This window comes from Pinus tabuliformis, chromosome 3_2, assembly GCF_031772625.1.
Source record: "Pinus tabuliformis cultivar Carrire ecotype Pingquan chromosome 3_2, CPIR1, whole genome shotgun sequence".
Classification (NCBI taxonomy): domain Eukaryota; kingdom Viridiplantae; phylum Streptophyta; class Pinopsida; order Pinales; family Pinaceae; genus Pinus; species Pinus tabuliformis.
This window is the reverse complement of record NC_142302.1, coordinates 840,090,149-840,105,999: the sequence shown is the minus strand read 5'-3', so window position 1 is coordinate 840,105,999 and position 15,851 is coordinate 840,090,149.

Below are 15,851 nucleotides of genomic sequence, written 5' to 3'. Positions count from 1 at the left end.
ATAGAGTAGCAGAGGAGTAAAGTGTCAATACACAGCAACCGTTAGATCTCATATATCAACAGCCAGGATTAAATTGCAAGAGTGGAAAAATGAGGATCGCATCACAATCTTTCAAAGGGAGGAAGCGATTGTGACATGCGATGTATAGCTGAACCCAAAACCTTATCGAATGTGACCTAAAACCCATCAGGTCGAAAATACATGTCAAATCGGAGTTTTAAAGTGGAAGAGTCAAGTGCAAGGATCAATCGATGTTCCGATAGCGATATTGCGATATCGCCGATAAGCGATAAAGCTGACCGGAGATTGGAGATTGGAGGTGGAGTAGTGCTTTGGAAGGTTTAATATGGAGGGATGGACCCGACGATATATGAATGCCGGTGTATAGATTTTTGACATCCGCTTATGTGATTTGGAGCGGAATTTTAATGTATTTCCTTTGTATTCCGTTAAAGTGTTGTGCTGAGTCAATTAATGCAAAGGTGTTATTTAAACGCTTCTAATAGTCGCATATCGGAGTCAGAGGGGTAATAAGAGTATATATGTGGTATGACCATAGTAACTTGTGATGAGCGATTGCATTAAAGGTGATTCTTGGGAAATGCGCAAATGATCAAGGGAAAAGGCGAAAAGGTAAGGTTACGCATGTTTATATGATTTCCATTATATAAACATTATAATAGAAATAGCGCCGGTATGATGGTTTCATGTGTAAGTCCAACATTACTAAGGTTTGATGTGCGGAATCAGGATTTACAAAGGTTTATGAGGGGTGATCGAGTCCCGATGAAAAGTTAATGAGGGTTTAGACCTTGGGTTAGTCTATTAATATGTTTCCGCATGAGTTCTAATGAAAAGGGCCTTAACAATCACCATTAATGAAGATTCGACCTGGTAGGTCATATCAATTCTTGGGGAAAATGGTTTATGCATAGGTCTATATTCATACTATGGGTAAAGCAGGGGTAACCCTACATCAATTAAGAGGTAAAATAGAATTAAAATCTTATGTAATATAAGGTTAATTGAAAAATACAATAAAATAAGATGGTTCATGTGATAAATTATTATTTTAATAAAAATATAAAAGAGCGCCCATAGCCTTAGTAGTTATTTTGCATGACTCCAAGCTTAAAGCGTGGTAGGTGATCTATCATAGATTTGCATATGTGTATTTTTTGTTGGGATTCAGACTTGATACATCCTTGTTCCTTTAGGGGTTTCATATTTTTTAATCTTATGCAATATTTCATATCAAATCGTCTTGTACTAAGTTGTGTTACACGATGTGAATACATACTTATAGCTTATTTTAATATGATGCAAGACTTAATTTCAAAACATATTTTCATAAGCTTACCAAATTATAATTAAGGCCTATCAAAATTATGGAATCAAGAACTTTATCAATTGTTAGTGTTTAGAAACATAAATTGTATTTTCTTGGAAATTGATTTTTCCTATATATCCACCATATGAATAAAGAACTTTATCCATTGTTATCATTGAGACTATATTCTAAACATAAATTGTATTTTATTGAAAGTTGATTTTTCCTATATGTCCAACATATGAATAAGAGAGGGAAAATAAAAAATAAACTCGGAAATCCATTAAGAGATGGCTTAAGTATTTTGCAAACAAGTGCATTTAATAGGATACAATAATACCAAATTCGTCATTATTGTTTTATACAATTGCTCTTTTTGAGGTCTTAGTTATTAATCATTTACAATTAGCAACAGATCTATATATATATATATATATATATATATCACCAACAAATGAATATAAATGTAAAATTTGTTATTTACTGCATCTTGTTAGTTAGAAATAACTGATATTGACATCTGTGTTCCTAGGAATCTTAGATATTTTAAATTAATAATGGAAATTGTCATAGAAAGTAGGTTCTTGCAACCCCTCTTCTATAAAAGGTGAGCGAAAAATTTCATGGCATGGAAAACATTCATAGCATAGGTTGGATATAGATTTTCTTATTAATCTTACAAACCATTTTTCAAACATTCTCAATATTATATGTTCATGAAAAAGTTATAAGTTACTGATGTTGGATTAGTTGTTTGAAAAATATGCTGGTTTGTACCACCTTTAATCTTCTCTAGTATTCTTGGTTTTTCATAATGATCTCTAGGGGTTGGGCCACTGCACCATATTATGTTAAAAGGCAGAGATTGTGCACTAAAAAGGAAATTAATCAACATGTTACAATGTTGTTAAAGAATGCAAGACGTATGATGATAGTGAATTATGCTAATAAGCAATTTAGATTGGGAGAGATGTACTTAAATTTTATTATTAAATTGATGATTTTCAGTTAAAAATTATAATAAATATACATTTACATATTTATATATTGATTGGAAGGCTTCATACTATGGTCACCTCTTTCCATTAGATCTCGTTCACACCTTTGGGATACGTACGACTTTCTTATATTATATAGTTGGGGCTTGCTACATTGTGGTCTGTTGCAGTAAAGTGAGGTCTTTTTTCTTATCTGGAAGTTGGAGTCTATGGAATAAGAAATAAATTTGATTTGCATTTATTGGATCTATGGTGGTAAATGTCTTAATTCAATGGTAAATAAATAAAACCTTTCCTTATATATACGTATGATGGTATTGAATTATGCTAATAAGAAATTTAGATTAGGAGAGATGTACTTAAAATTTATTATTTAATTGAAATTTTCCAATTAAAAATTATAATAAATCTACATTTATATATTGATTGGAAGGCTTCTAACTATGGACACTTCTTTCCATTAGATCCCCTTTAGGCCTTTGGGATACCTACAACTTTCTTATATTATACAGTTGGGGCTTGCTAATTGTTATGGTGTTGGCGTAAAGTGATGCATTTTTTTTATCTTGCAGTTAGAGTCTATGGAATAAGAAAGAAATTTGATTTGCATTTATTGTAAGCTGAGAAATTAGATACCTCTTTGGCATATCCTTATTTAAAATGTATCTCTGCTCGTAAATATCTTAATTCAATGTTTGGATCAAAAAGTGATCTTGCATACAATAATACCATAAATTTGTATCTCATGCACATGATAATTCATTATGGCTATTTCTTGAGCAAATATGTCAACAATCTATAGGCATTAGAAGTGGCATGTATTACATTCCCATAATAGTGCAATTGGCTGGATTTGCATGGAACTCAACTTCTGTCTCATTTTCCATGATAATTGGATAAATTTCAATCCATAAGTTATCATGGGAAATAAGAGAGAAGTTGAGTTCGATGAATATCTAGCCAATTGCACTATTGTGGGCCTCTAATATATGACAGTGCTCATACTTACAAATTGTTGAAAAATATGCTGAAGAAATAGTCAGAATTAATTACAATGTGTATTAGATATAAATTTATGGCATACCAATGTATGCTAGGTCACTTTCTGAAATGAAAATTGGATTAAGTTATTTACCATCATAGATCCATTTTAAATACAGATTTAGCATGATCAAAGAGATCCAATTTCTTCACCTGCAATTTTTATTATGATCCAATATTATTTAAATGTTTTGTATACTTATTTACTTCTTCTTTTTTTTCTTTTTCTTTTTCAAATTTTTATTTGGAGAGACATGAGCAAAATTTCAACTTGGACAAACACACTTACATATCCCACTGGGCTTTTATGAAAGCATATTATTTAAAGGTTTTGTATAGTTATTTAATTTATTTTTTTTCAAAATATTTATTTAGACATACATAAGGAAAATTACAACTTGTACACACACCCTTGCACATCATACTAGACTATAAAATGAACATCTAGACTAAAAAAAAACTACCCTGAAACCCAACAACGACAATAAGTGAAAATCAAATTTCTTTCTTATTTCACATATCCTTGTATATGTTTCCTTTAAAGGAATTAACTTATATTATATACTTAGGTTATAATTCTATTCCCTTACTCCGAAGGTTATACTCTAAGGTTCAATAGTGCCTATCGATGTGGACAACACAAAGGGGAATTTTAAGACAATATTGAAGGAAAATTTTGTGTAAATTGTCTTAATTTGAGACTCTCTTAAAAGTAAATTGTCTTAAAGTATTGTCTCTATAAAGACAATATATAACACAAACCTTTTTGTCTCCCCAGAGACAATTTCATTTTTGTTTCTCTAGAGACAATAGTTGGGATTAAAGACATATTGTCTTTAAGGAGACAATGTCTTTGATCCTAACTATTAGCTCTCCAGAGACAATAAAAAATACATTCAAAGACAATACACCATTGCTTTTGTCTCTTTAGAGACAATATAAAATAATGAATCTAGAAAAATATATCACCATCAAAATAAACCAACATTAAAGTATTTAATTAAAAGTAAACTACAATATCATTGATTAATTCATATTAGGACACAGTGGAATCGAACCACCAACCTCCTAGTACTCATCCATTGAGCTAGGATCCTTTAAAAATTCACAATAAAAATGGCAATAAAAATAATAGCTATTAAAAAAATTTGTTAAAAAAAATAATAATACAATTAAAATTTACTTACTCAAAAATAACCACATAAGAAAAAATTAATAAATTAATAAAATAATGTCATGTAGACGATTTTTTAATATTTCATTTTTATTATTTTACTTTTACCAAAATTACCCAAATAAATGTCACTTTTATAAAAATAACTCTACATATTTTATATTTAAATTAGTTTACTAACACAAGATTTAATAAAATTTGGTAATTCAAAATTTAATATATTGTTTGAAATTTATTATATAAATTCCTAAATATACGAGACAAATCTATCAAATAAATTCCTAAATATAAGGAATGAATTTAGTCAATGATAAAAAATGATTAAAATTAGTGCCATTTGTTCTAACAATATTTCTTATTTTAATATAAAAACAAATATGCACAAAAAATAACATCATCAAATAAATTTTTCCAAATATTTGAATTGAAAATAGTTTATTATCAAAAATTTCTTGTCTTTTCACATTTTTTCAAATAATAGCTAATAAAGTTAATTTTTTTTAAGACAGTCATCACAAACCCTCTCCCTGATTTTTGCCATATGTATTGAGGCTAATTGAGATTCTTTTTGTGGTGCAATATGAGGGTCTCTTACATTATATAACTATTTATATTAATATATATTTATATCATGTATATATATATATATATATATATATATATATATATATATATATATATAATTTTCAATTATTATTATTATTGAGAACAAGTTTAAATGATTAAAACAACAATTTAGTTTTATAAATAATAGTACTTATCTAAATTAATAATATTTCATTCCTAATTTCCATTGTGTGCTAGAGAGTCCCTTTGAAAGTTTCTCATATTTCTCCGATTCTGGTTCAAAATTCCTTGAAAAGGAGTAAATCTTGAAAAAAAAATCATAAAATGAAAAGTGGTAAATATCTTTAAAAAAATCTCATATTCCTCTGATTCTGGTTCAAATTTCTTTACTTCCTCCTCCAGAATAGCGAAGTGTCATAGAATATAGAAAAGTGTCATAAAATCACCTGTACTTCAAAAATTATAAAGTGAGAGAAGCATCATAAATTTTGAAATCTTAAAAAACAGTGAAAAGCTTTAAATCTTGAAAACAAATCTTAAAATGATAAGTGGTAAATCTCTTTAAAAACATTTCTCATATTCCTCAGATTCTAGTTCAAAATTCGTTGCTTCCTCTGTGTAGAATCCAGAATAGCCAACTGTCATAGAATCCATAATAGGAAAGTGAAAGAGGCATCATAAATTTTGAAATCTTGAAATAAATTTCTTAAAATCAAAAGCGGTAAATCTCTTAAAAATAATTTCTCATATTCCTATTCTAGTTCAAAATTCTTTGCTTCCTCCGTGCAGAATCTAGAATAGCCTAGTTACCTAGGATCACTTGGAATTTGAAAATTATAAAGTGAGAGAAGCATCATAAATTTTGAAATCTTAAAAAACAGTGAAAAGTCGTAAATCTTGAAAAAAAAAAAAACTTAAAATGAAAAACAGTAAATCTCTTAAAAACAAAAATTTTCATATTCCTCCAATTCTGGTTCAAAATTCCTTACTTTCATATAGAATCCAGAATAGCCAATTTCTTTGAAAATTATAATGTGAGAGAAGAATCATAAATTTTAAAATCTTAAAAAACCTTGAAAAAAGGTAAATCTTGAAAAAACAATGGGAATGAAAGTTTTTGAAAAAGGATAAATATTTGAAATTTTAAAAATATTACTAATTTTATGAATTATGTTTCTAAATATTTGTGGATGGAAAAATATATTATTAATAAATTTATAAAACATAAAATGAAAGAAAGAAAGAGTATCAAAACTAAATGTAAAATCTCAATAAATGGAAATGGAAAGTGGTAGTTTAAAATATTTCTAATTTTATGAATTATGTTTCTAAATGATTGTGCATAGAAAAATATATTATTAATATTAGATGAGTTAGAAATTTTAAAATTTTTTCTTTAAACAATAATCAACTTGTGATTTACACTTCCTTAAATATTAATTTTATTTCATAAATATTTAAAATTTAAAAAATATTACTAATTTTATGAATTATGTTTCTAAATATTTATGGATAGAAAAATATATTATTAATATTATCTATATATTTTATTATTAATAAATTTCTAAAACATAAAAAGAAAGAAAGAAATGGTATCAAAATTAAATGTAAAATCTCAATAAATGGAAATGGAAAGTGGTAGTTTTAGTAAACGAAAAAGATAATATTTAAAATATTTCTAATTTTATGAATTATGTTTCTATATCTTTGTGCATAAAAAAATATATTATTAATATTAGATGAGTTAGAAATTTTAAATTTTTTTCTCTAATTAATAAACAACCCGTGATTTACTCTTCCTTAAATATTAATTTTATTTTTAATATTTAATATAGTTTCATTTCATTTCAGCACCATTCATGTTTAAGGTAGGTAGACCATATTATTAAAAAAAATAACCTATAACCAAATTAGATACTTTAAATTTTCCATGCCATATTAGGAACCTGTATCTCTTTTTAATTTTAAAAGATTTTGATTGGATTACATATTATCACATGGAAATTCAATGTTAAGTTTTTGAAATCAAATTTCCTCTAATGAAAATAAAATATCAATGACTCACAATTTTGGTTAATTTTAGTTCATTTATAATTACAATACAATTTTTAATTAAATAGTTAAAATAATAATACATCGAAATTAAAACCATAACTGAAATTATATCAAAATCACTCTCAAAACAAATTTTAAAAAAGCACTTTACAAAGCTATCACGAATCTTAGTAAATTGAAAATGATACTTTTTAATGTGATGTAGGAGCATTCAACCCAAGGAAAATCATTGTAAATAGTAGACATAGGGGGTCATGCATTTTAGGAAATAGTTTTCCTAAGTATCAAGTTAATGCAACATTTAGGCCTTAAGTGTGATTTAATTAGATGCTTTGAAAACAAATAAATGAGAACATGAGTAGTTCCATGATCTTAGGAGTGAGAGAGATCTTTTAGGCATAAAAGGGAGAATAGATGTGAACCATTGAGCAAAACAGGGGGCTTTTTGTTTTAAAACAGAGAAAAGATGGAGTGGATAAAAGTATGTCACATATGTATGCATGTAGCTAACTTTAGGGCTTTTGTCAAAAGACGGGATCAGGTCCTTCATAGTAATCTAATCCAATGAGTCCATATAAATATATGTAAGCCTACGGGAAGAAAATGGGAGGCCACTGAAAGTAGAATCAGACCTGTGTGTGTGTGTGTGCGCGTGCGCGAGACGAGGAGTCTCAAATGTAATATGTCTTTTACATTAATATATATACAATGTTATTTCTGAATATCTCAATAGAGTGTTAATTGTGTGTTTTAAAGTGTTGATTTGTAGATGAACTCGTAGGTTTTGTTACATGATGTTTGCAGGTAGAGTTCTGCGGAACACGCAGGGGAGACATTGAGGACAGTTCGAGCATAACAGTGAAGTGAAGTTGGGCGATATAGAACCCAAGTGGAAAACAGAGGTGTAGAAAAATTTAGAAGAATCAAAAAAAGGATATTGAATCCAATTAAACAAGCGAAGTGAAGCTCTGGAGAGGTAGTAGAGTGAGGGAGTAAAGCTCAGAGAATTAGAGCACCGCGGTGGAAGAAGGAACCTTTTAAAGAAGCCAAATCACTGAGAAACTGAAGACTTGGCACAATTCTTAGTCAAAAGGAAAGAACGGAGAATAAAGAGTGAGGTACAGGTACCGTTAGATTTGAGAAGATCAATGGCTGAGATCAAATCAGAAAGGCGAACTATCGCATCGGTGGGGTCATTACATAGGTTAACTCCCGCGAATGTAAAACCCAAATTACACTAAGAAATAGTGAAAACCACAGTCGGAGTCAAGTTCTGGACTTGAAATATTCTAGGGACTCATTTATTTCCCTATCGGGTTTGAAAAGTTATCAGATCGACGGTTTGAAGAGTTCAAGGGCCAAGTATAATGGAACATCGATATCGTCGATAGAGATATATCGGTGATCGAAATTTGAGATAATCGGCATTCAGAGAAGGCGGAGGTCGTAGCGGAAGCATGGTGGAGCCATAAGTTGTGAACTCGACGACATATATAGTGGCGAATGGATAAGTTTTAGATCCGCTATATGAATTTTCTCGTGTATTCCATATGTTTTACGTTAAAGTATTGTTGAACCTTTTAAGGCTTAAACCATGTTTTAATGTCTCTGACAGTTGGATGTCGAAGGAGGAAGGGGTGATGGTATTTATGTAAGATGACCTATGGAGTACTGATGGCCGATTACAATGAGGTTCTACCTTGGTTGCAGTGCGATAGTCATATGGAAGGTAGAGGAAGACATGTTTCGAGGCATTCTTCGTTTATAAAAGGATTATAAGGAATAAAGCACTAATAGTGTTTTCATGTGTTACTAGACATGTAACCAAGGGTTTCAAAGGGAAGGTTAATATATATGTGACTATGGTTATATATATATGGATTGTCGGTTTGAAGGGTTTTCATTGCGATAGAAAGGTTTGGCAGGGTGATTGAAGTTTCATTACAAAGGAACTTATAAGAGGGCCACTTGACCATAAAGGTATGAAGGTTTAACTCCATTGTAGAGTTCAAATCCTAGGACAGTTGTATTTATTCACATTGATGTATATTGTGGGTATGTGTGTGGTAGTTTTCATTGCACCATTAGTGGTATCAAAGCAGGTTTGAAATCAGATCAGATTTGTAATTTGTAAGAGGGAACTTTGAAGTTCTGGGAAGACTATAGTAGTTCCAGTAGAAGCTTGGAATAAATAGGAACAGAGGATTCCTTGAAGAAAAGAGAAAGCAAGATTGCTTAATGCAAGTTCTGAAGGAAAAAGGACTTGGAGACAAAAAGAGGACAATCCATTCGAGTGTAGAAGAATGGGTGAAATGAGATCATGTTGAGGTCTTGAAGAAGAGGTAATATGTTATGTTTTGTTTTAAATTGAGAATGTGTGTTTTTGTACTAATACATAGGTGACAGCAAGAAAAGGTATGAGAGTAGAACTAGATGAGTTCTTGAAGATAGAGTAAGGAGAATACTCTGAAGAAGAAGTGGTAGTGAACTTGAAGAATCCAACAAGATATTGGACAGAGAGGACAGTTGAATTGTTCTCAAGTGAGAGTGAGAGATTGCAGAAGCCTAGAAGGAGCAAAGGTGTTTCTCAAGAGGAGGTTCCATATAGAGGACCATGCTTACCAAAAGACTGAGTGAGGAGAACTTAGTGAGGTAAGATTGCAACCAGGAGGACTAGCTGTTGCAGAGGCTTGTTGCAAAGGAGCTCATGAAGAAGATGACTACTGATAGTTATAACAGAGGTTCATAGAGAAGCCACAATAGAAGATATAAGAAATAGGATGCCAAATTAGATGGCAAGATGATGAGTCAAGAAGAAGTTGACAAAGAGGTTGTTGAATTAAAAGAACAACTCAATGCATTAAGGAGAATGTTTGAGGAAAGCCAGAGACTAGGTTGGGTCTTGAGGAAGAAGCTAGTAAAGTGGCATGAGATGCAGAGAAGGCTACAACAAAAGCAAGGTGGCTAAAGGGAAAACTCAAGGAAATTGAGTTAGAAATGGAAGAGTACATTTTTAAACCAAAACAGGGAGAATTTTTGGGAGAAAGTGAATATGAAGACTTGAAGACTGAAACTTCAAGTGAGGCCAAAGGGTCACATGGATTTAAAATTCACAAGTTATGTATGTATGCAGGTAGAACATGTAAAGAAGGACAATTGGCTGATATTGTCATAAAGGAGGAAGAAGACCAACATAATCTAAATTTTGTTCTAGAAAAGGATGAGATAGATAGATCTCATATGCTTTTGAGGAAAGATGTGAAGCAACCAAGTGAAGGGCTTGAGGAGATTGAAGAAGAGACTATTAAATAATTTCTAAATCATATGAATGATTTAGAACAACAAGGAGATATGATGGCTAAAGCATCAAGTGAGACCATAGGGTCTTATATTTTTAAAACAGATAGTTTGTGTATGATGGAAGATATTGAAGGAGAATGACAACCATTTGAAGACATCTTCAGAGGAGATTAAGATATAGAAGCAAAAGGTGACAAGGAAACTTCTCAGAAAAGGAGAAATTTGGCTACATGCAGAAAAAAAAAGTTTATGGATGAGTCTATAGAAGCTGTCGTGGAGATGAGGAATCAGAATCTTATTCTGATGAGAAATGAAGAAATAATGTCTCAGAAAGGTAATCAACTAAGTTTGATTAATGTTTTTTATGAAAGGCAAATGCAGGAGAATGTTAATGAAAATGATGAGACAAGGATAACTCTAGGAGAAGAGTTACATAGGGACAGTAAGGCAAAATGTATTGAGGAAGAAGAAACTACGTTAGCTGAAAACATAGTAAAAGATCATCATTTCACCATGATGATAGGTACAGTGGAAGTAGCCATGAAAACTGTTGAGACAGTCAGTGAAGAAGAAGAACATCTACTGAAAGATGTTAAGGAAGAGGAAGTCTATGGGAAAGACTTAGAAAAGGGGGAAAGAACACTAACAAAAGAGTGTTATGCAGAGGATGAGCAATCCTTAGAAGCTATTAGAAGTATGGAGAAGTATCTTTTAGAAGATAAAAACTCTGAAATAAAAGAGGATGAAGAATGTCTCTTAAATGAGAGAAACAATGATTTATTATAGCAGATGGAGCTTAACAATGCATGGATGTGTGAAGATGTAACATCAGAGGAACAAGTTTTATTTGAAGAAGGAGATGAATTTTAGTTTCAAGAGCTGAGATGTGAAGCAATAGTTGAGACTGTTGAACTTTATGATTCCCAAACTAATAATTTGTGTGTAAATGTAGGAAACACAAGAGATGATGAAATATTGGAAAAGTGTCACACAGAAATTGCATTGCTGGAATATTTGTTGTAAAATTCAGAGTATGACAATATGATTGCAGAAAGAGAAATTCACTACTATGAACCCAAGAAGGAGGGAATCATTAGGACAAATGGTGTGGAAGAGAGACTAATGGATAGTCTCATGGATTCTGCTAAGAATTCGAATCAGCATACTGATGTGCTAACAGAGGAGAAGGAGAAAATAAAGAAGCAAACTAAATTGTTGCCAAAAGAAGATAATGCATAGTAGCCTTGTGTTTTTAACTTTAACAGTTGTTTTATGAATGCAGGTTTTGTTGCAAATGCTGGAGGAGATTTGGCACAAATGAACAGCTAAATAAAGATTGAAGAAAGGAATTCTATGGAAGAACTAAATCCATGGAATATAGAAGTTAATTTGTTGGAGGAAATATTGAACAGTCATGATTCAATCATGAAAGAGGGTAAGGATGATAGGGAGTCAGTCAGTGAAGCGAGCAAAGCAAAAGTTGAGGCAAGAAATACAAAGGTAGCAAGTAAACAAAAAGTTGGAGCAAGCAAAGAAAAAGTCAGCATAGAACATAGAACAACCTAAACAAAAAGAAAGAGGAGGAAGCAAGGAGTAGAATATGGACCAACCTAAAGATATGTTGGACATAGAAATTGAGGAAATGTGGGAGCTAATGATGAATCAGTCCAAATGGAGGAAAATGGTAGTAGCAGTCGGCAAGATCAATCAGAATTTGAACCTGATTGATAGGAGGAATAATAAGATGGAGCAAAAGACAACAAAAGTACAACAATAGCAAAGGCGTTTGAACAATTACAGAACAAAGTATGGGATCCAGGAAGGCAGAGATCAAAAGGCACATGATCAGGAGATCACGAATATTTTCTACTTTTGGAGTCGATGCAGGAGCATTCAGCCCAAGGAAAATCATTGTAAATAGTGGATATATGGGGTCATGCATTTTAGGAAATAGTTTCCCTAAGTATCAATTTAGTGCAACATTTAGGCCTTAAGTGTGATTTAATTAGGTGCTCTCAAAACAAATAAATGAGAACATGAGTAGTTCCATGATCCTAGGAGCAAGGGAGAGCTTTTAGGCATAAAAGGGAGAATAGATGTGGATGATTGAGCAAAACACGGGGCGTTTTGTTTTAAAACAGAAAAAAGATGGAGTGGATAAAAGTATGCCACATATGTATGCATGTAGCCTAACTTTAGGGCTTTTGTCAAAAGACGGGATCATGTCCTTCATAGTAATCCGATCCAATGAGTCCATATAAATATATGTAATTCTACAAGCAGAAAAAGGGAGGCCACTAATAGTAGAATCATGCCTGTGTGTGTGTGCAAGACAAGGAGTCTCGAATGTAATCTGTCTTTTACATTAATATATATACAGAGTTATTTTTGAATGTCTCAATAGACCGTTAATTGTGTGTTTTAAAGTGTTGATTTGTATATGAACTCGTAGGTTCCGTTATATGAGGTGTGAAGGCAGAGTTCTACGGAACACGTAGCGGAGACATTGAGGACTATTTGAGCAGAAAAATCAAGTGAAATTGGGCGATATAGAACCCAAGTGGAAAGCAGAGGCTTAGAAAAATTCAGAAGAATAAAAAAAAAGACATTGAATCCAATTGAACAAGTGAAGTGAAGCTTTAGAGAGGTAGTAGAGTGAGGAGTAAAGCTCAGAGAATCAGAGTAGCGTAGTGGAAGAAAGAACCTTTTAAAGAAGCCAAATCACCGAGAAACTGAAGAATTAACGTAATTCTTAGTCAAAAGGAAAGAATGGAGAAGAAAGAGTGAGGTACAGGTATCATTAGATCTGAGAAGATCAACGGCTGAGATCAAATCGTAAAGGCAAACTATCGCATCGGCGGGGTCATTACATACGTTAACTCTCGTGAATGTAAAACCCAAATTACGCTAATAAATAGTGAAAACCACAGTCGGAGTTAAGTGTCAGACTTGAAATATTCTAGGGACTCATTTATTTCCCTATCGGGTCCTAAAAGTTATCGAATCGGTTGTTTGAAGAGTTCAAGGGTCAAGTATAATGGAACACGCATATCACTCATAGGGTTATATTGACGATCGACATTTGAGATAATCGACATTCAGAGACAACGGAGGTTGCAACGGAAGTATGGTGGAGCCATAATTCATGGATCTGATGACATATATAGTGGCGAATGGATGAGTTTGAGATCCACTGTATGAATTTTCCTGTGTATTCCATATGTTTTACGTTGAAGTATTACTGAGCCTTTTAAGGCTTAAAACATGTTTTAACGTCTCCGACAGTTGGATGTCGGAGGCAGAAGGGGTGATGGTATATATGTAATATGACCTATGGAGTACTGATGGCCGATTGCGATGAGAGACTACCTCAGTTGTTGTTCGATAGTCTTACAGAAGGTAGAGGAAGACATGTTTTGGGGCATTCTTCCTTTATAAAAGGATTATAAGGAGTAAAGCGTCGATAGTGTTTTTATGTGTTAATCCACATGTAACCAAGGGTTTCAAAGGAAAGGTTAATATATATATGCAACTATGGTTATATATATGGATTTTGGGTCTGAAGGGTTTTGATTGCGATAGAAAGGTTCGGCAGGGTGATTGAAGTTTCGTTACAAAGGAACTTATAAGAGGGCCACTTGACCACAAAGGTCTGGAGGTTTAACTCCATTGTAGAGTTCAAATCCTGGGATAGTTGTATTCATTCACATTGATGCATACTGTGGGTATGTGTGGGGTAGTTTGCACTGTACTAGAATGGAATGGTTTAAAACGCAATAGCTATATTAACATTAAAGTTGGACCAAAAATAAGAAAACAATAAAAGCCCTTACAGCACAAATATGCCAATAACTTTTCAATTTTAAGAGATTTTAAATCTCATAATTTCGATGTATCTTTCGCTCACTTGATCCTACATCGATTTTTTCCTTCAGCCTAGTTTCTTTGATTTTGTATAATTACCATAGCTCATTGAATGGATTAGCTTCCTTCTTCCCATAAATGCTTGATGTGAAGTTGCTCCATTCCTCTAGTAGTTCATTGAGCACTATGATAGTCATTTCCTTGTCAGACATTATTTCTCCCAATTCATGGAGTTGTTCTCTTATTTATAGCACCCTCATAAAGTAGAGGTCATTCCTTCTCATTTTGATATCTTCACCTTGTAGATTTATTTCCTTAACAAGATTGCTTCTCCTGCAATGCTTACAAAGAACAATTGTACAAGTTTGTCATATATTTCTTTTAATGTTTCTAGTTTTGATACATATGGAATGAGGGGATCCTTGATGGATTCTATGAGAATACTTTGAGCCCTTACTTCCCTTTCATGTACTTTCTAAGAGATTGAGATTCTTCCTTTGATGGTTTTGTGATTGAGCCCTTAACATGTTCCACAACTTCATTTTATATGAGGATTAAATATGTCCTCTTCTTCCATGCAAGAAAGTTTGATGACCCAACCAACCTATTTCTCTCGTTACAAAAATACATTTTGATAGATTCATATGTGGGCATAAAGATAATTTCTTGTGAAGATACTTGACGACAATATCTTCAATCTGCTTCCTTCTTTCTTTTGATGAAGATATGATAATAGAATATTTATTCTTGAAGAAGATGTATTCCTTCAAATAGTGATCCTTGTCTTAGACAGAGATCACCTTGACTTCTTGATGATGTTAACAACTTCTTTCTTGCTTATTTTGGATGAGTAAAATGGGGTTAGCAACCAAATGCTACCTTCCAAATAGTTTAAGGAGAGTAGGTCATATTTAGAGGAGGCCAACTCAAGAAACCATAATCAAGAAAAGGGGGAAAGTATCTAGCAAATATGGTTAGAGTACACATCAATATCCTCATCCTTGAATGAAATGGTGGTTTACACAAGTCTCATGAGAGAATATGGAATGGACGGTAGATTGGCATGGTCATAAAATGAGAGAAGGGTTTTATCTACTAAAGGAATATGTGATGGAGGTTATGTTTGAGTTCAGGGAGGCTTTTACCTTGTTTGAAAATGATGTAGGTGGATGTATCACAATAGAGGAGCTTGGTACAGTAATGCATTCTTTGGTTCGTAACCCCAATGTATATTGGAAGTGGTCCAAATGTTTTATATTCAGTAATCTAGTACCAAATATAATCAACCACAAAAGAGAAGTTCTAATCTGCCTGTAAATGAAACATGTGAAATAAACCATTCCAAATTTATTTTGCTAAGGAGAATCAAATAAATAGATGAGTTCGGTCATCCATCACCTCCATATAGAGTAAACAACAACCAGGCCCACTCTTTCCTTTACGACACAAATTTTCCCATGCCAAGATGAAGCCAAAAATATACATTTAAATATATTCTTAGGTAGAGCAAAAATATGAAGCC